General features: G+C 38.6%; 1 long non-coding RNA gene across 1 annotated transcript; it reads right to left on the bottom strand.

Annotated features, from left to right (window-relative positions):
• Positions 1–541: 541 nt before the first annotated feature.
• LOC147251376 (uncharacterized) lies at positions 542–2838 on the bottom strand. Its single transcript, XR_015119060.1, has 3 exons — positions 2684–2838; positions 1476–1527; positions 542–1161 (listed from the first exon to the last, which is right to left on the bottom strand). It is a non-coding gene; the product is annotated as an uncharacterized LOC147251376 (long non-coding RNA).
• Positions 2839–4575: the final 1737 nt, after the last annotated feature.

Raw genomic sequence — 4575 nt, 5'->3', positions numbered from 1 at the left:
TCCACTCGGTCTGATAACATTTGGGAGGCGCCGAAGAGCCACATGATGAAATGATTTATCTGCATTCAAGGTAGCTGAGGGCAAGCTGATAGCTGGCTCTGCCTTAGTAAGTCTCAGGTGCACATGCTCTGCCTGTAGAGCATGCGGGCATCCTCCCAGCACACAGGAATACAGCTACATACAAACTCCATATACTGAGAAATGTAATGAAATTTACCTAGCATTTTTTTCTTCTTCTTTCAAATCACTCACAAATAGATGTCTTGACCTCACAAAGCTCTTGCATTGCTTCTTTTGAGTCCATAATACAGAAAGTGCAGTCAGTTTGTAGCTAATGGCAACTGATGGCAAATAACAGCAGAACGTCCATTAACGAAATCCAAAGAAAAACATCTGAGATAAACTATATCTTCTCCATCCAGCTGTGTGCTCAGTAATCCAAAATCACTATGAATTGAGCTACAAACAAAACTCTTCGCCTGCTGCCCTCACTCACGATACTGGCGAGCTCGAACAGCTAGTACCTTGAGGTCAAGCAACTCGCTTATTTATGATGAAACTTGAAGTGAGCTCAAAACTTATTTATTGGAAGACAAAATATTCGTCATGCACTGAAAAAATGCGGAGTGAGATTTACTAGGTCATTGCTTACAGTACTCCAACATAAGTATCACTTTAAAGTGCAATAAGTGCACGAAACATAAAGTGCAGTCAAAAGCATGTCACTTTCTTTAAAAAGTAGCTCAACAATTGTATGTAACCATTCAATGCAACGCTTCCACATGCCAGTTTAACCGAATATACAAAATTACAAAGAGTTCAGACACTTAAATGGAGACACTCATCTCAGAAGTTTGTTGTGCAAAGCCCAGACTTTTGGAGACATCTTCAGGATGTCAAGCTCAAGAAAGAGCTTCATAGCTAAAACACTTTGAATGAGTCTTTCAATTTTGGCGGATAACTCAAGTTCATTTCATAGATAAAGCCCATGAGCAGAAGGCAAGCCTTCGCAACACTTGTACAATAAAGAACCTCTTTTCCCTCGATGATGATGGACACATGGGCAGGGCTGTGGCCTTCCTGTGCAGTATTTCCATGGACGACAAATATCTTCAAGAAATGATGAGCATGGTCATCTCTGATGGCTTCTCTGCTGACATCCTGTCAAAAACATGTGAATCAGTGCTGAGAAGTCATTACAGATATTGTCTTTAAAGTTCCTGAATAGCCAAGAGGTGATTCACTGGGTTGGCAAATTAAAGCAGCCATTTAAAACTTATACAATAATGAAACGGATATAAGCTGCTCAGAGCAAGACATTTGTTAATTCTTGTGAAGTACTTGAATGAGATTTAAGGATGCATATTTTACACACCCATCTCATGTTATTGCACCTGGAAAATAAATAAACACAAACAACTCAAAACTGAATTTCTATGCTAAGTTAACCTATGACAGTACTAATTTAATCTTACCTTGAGTAAGCTGTCAAGACCAAATTGCTGTGAGTCAATGTCCTTTAATATTCTGTAAAATATGTAAAGACAAATAAAGTTAATTACATACATTACATGTACAAACGTATCGGGACATCTTTGCAATCTGCAAAGCACAGACACAACAGTCATATATTCTACTTTACTAAGCTTTTACATATTCAGTTTTTGTTTAAATTGTCAGAAAGGTGACAATTAGACTTTGTTTAATATTGAGGTTGTGGTGTGTGGTGCTGTGTACTGGAGTGCAAGTGTTCCTAATATTTTGTCCCACTCAATGTATGTTAATGGAATGAAGAAAAGTATAACGAAACACTTGCACTCCAGTACATTATCACCACAACCTCAATAATATACAAAGTGTAATTCTCACCTTATCCTCTTTTTAACATACATGTAACATACTTATTTTCACATATTTCCCTTTCAAAACATTTAAATGAACTGTATTGCCATTACTGTTTTAAATCAACATGTGAGGTTTGCTTAACAAAATTAAATAAATCAGACTGTATTTAAATCACAATCATTTATGAGTGAATACCCTTATAACATACGGGCTTATAAGTCAACTCTGCCGTCACTGCTTCACAAACAAACTGCATTTATAGTGATAGTGACTTAGCTTGGCTAGCCTTAATGTTCGACTATGTTCAGTTAAGCAAAGGGGCAAACGCCTGTAACGATTAGCGTTAGCTTCGCGGCTACCAACATTAACGATCTTTGAAACATTTTAAACGAATTAAAATGATACCGTCTCTATCACAGCAGTGTTGCAAGCTCAATAACTCCTACTGGGTTCAAGAAAAGTATCTGAACAAAGCAGGCATGGTGTTGTCGGTTCAGCCAACAGGCTAATGTCAACAAGTCAAAATAGTGCCCCCCTTCTGCGCTACCGGACCTCACAACGCGACGGGAGCGCCTTGACGAATGTGCCTCCTCACGTTCAGTATCACACACTGAGGAAAGTTGTCACACTGCAGCCCTGTTCACCTGTGCTCAGAAACATGTCTGTGTACGCGGACCATCACAAGTCCGACAGGGTTTTGGCGCATTTGTATGGAAAAAGCCTACAAGTCCAAAGCGGTCCGCGGACGCGGGAAGCCCTTCGCTAGCTAGCAGGCAAAAATATTCCAACACCGACACGCAAACAGAAAAATAAAAAGTTAATTAAGCATATAACATACCCCAAGGCTCCACGTCCAAGAATTTTCCCATCAAATGAGCACCCAAACAATCCCAAAGTCGAAGTGCATCGTTGAGGTCCTGCCATGGCTGCTTGCCTCAGAAGTCACACACTCTGACGTCACCTGCTGCGCCTGCGCAAGATCGCAAGCTTACCTGTCGATACCCGAGTAAATTTTACTTGCTTATGTCAGGTTGTACAGTCAATAAAGTTAAGTTATTATTACTTGGAGTGATGGATAATATTTACATATCGAAATGAGGATGCATGATTTAAAATAAATGAGCCATTAAATAAAAGGTGACATTTAAAGTACAAGCACTGAAATAATATTTCCTTGTAAAATTTAAGCAAATAATCAAGGTTATAATTACAATAGCCAAAAAAAAACAAAAAAACTTTTTTTCAGTGTGGGTGAAGTATCAATTTTGAACATGTTTAAACTGCTGAAAAATAAATAATGACTTACACAATAGTAGTGATGTTAAGAAGTTGATGCCAAATGCCAATATTGGTTCCACTTTCCCAAATATTGATCTTTTCTTTTGTTCTGAACTGAAGAAACCTACACAACCTTCTCTGACCTACTGATTCAAAGCTGTAAAATGACATTCACTGACATCTGGGAGTTTCCAGGGACAGGTACTAGCACTGAGTCATGTCACTCACTGTACATGCATTGTATAATTGCCTTGCTCAAGGGTACTTCAACATTAGAGGATGAGAAAGAAACAGCTTGTTCATTTTCCCCTCCGAGGTGTCAGCAATGTCAGTGGTTTAAACTAATATCCTTCCAATCCTGGACCTATTTCCATACGCTTTAGGCGACGACTGTCACCAGAAATCTCAGTGCAATTATTGGGTCACAAAGATGTGTCTGGCAGAATTTTGAACAAGAGCAAAATATGCTTAATTTCACCATTTTTGCAGCTCATTCAAGGAGGCTATCAGACAGGGAATTTAATCTGCTTGTCACAGAGAGCAGCTTTGCTGATAGCTTTTGACAAGAAGAATGTCTTATCGGTAGCTGATGAAAAGGGTCATCATCAGTCTTAATGGATTGTAACAAACAGGAGGTGGTAAAGGGACGGCTTCATTTGCCAACAGGTTGTACAAGGCTTGCAGTGACTGAATTTCCTCTGAGGGATTTTGAGGTCAAAACGTAGACAGCATGTGATATAGCGCTGTTAAAACAGGCAGGAAAGTTAACATATAATTGTTTTTTTTTTTCTTATATGGACACATTGCTTTCCAAGCTCAGTTTAGCAATGAATTCAACATGCTTGTATTTTATGGGCCATAACTCAATTGAAATTCTGTATGTCAACAAAACTCCATCTATTGAGACATGAAAATGTGTCACTGAGATAAGTGGAAATGGAACAGGAAGTGCAGATGTCAAGTGTGAACAAAAAATTGTAAATAGATGAAGTTGGCTAAAGCAACTCAACCACAGCTGAGACTCCTCTGTCTCTCTTTTTTTTTTTTTTTTTTGGTCTATGATAGACAAACTTACGTTTAAAGGTGCTCCATTTCCACAGCGAACATGTCAGTTCTCAACTAATCAGAGCAGTGTGACAGTGAATTTGAAGCTTATGTGTCGAATTTACCTTTCAATAAAGAGATAGAGAATATTCCACGATCAAGGTTAACAACAACAATGACTCTCAGGAGTGATTAACAGGACAATGAAATACTTGTGGACCGGCATGTAGCAGAATGGTTCAACATTAACAGCTGAAGTCAAGTTGAGTTTATTTATGAAGTTCATTTAACAACAACAAGCCACAATGACCAAAGTGCTGTGCAAAACAGAATAAGTAGATCTCACAGTGACAACAGTGCCATAAAATATGCTATACAACTGAAGGGTCTTCCTCAGGAGCATTTAAA

Source organism: Aulostomus chinensis, chromosome 13 (genome assembly GCF_037954235.1).
Source record: "Aulostomus chinensis isolate RoL2024-O1b breed Wild chromosome 13, RoL_Achi_v1.0, whole genome shotgun sequence".
NCBI classification, from domain to species: Eukaryota; Metazoa; Chordata; class Actinopteri; order Syngnathiformes; family Aulostomidae; genus Aulostomus; species Aulostomus chinensis.
The sequence above is the reverse complement of the archived record's forward strand: the minus strand, read 5'-3'. Positions and strand labels throughout refer to the sequence as shown.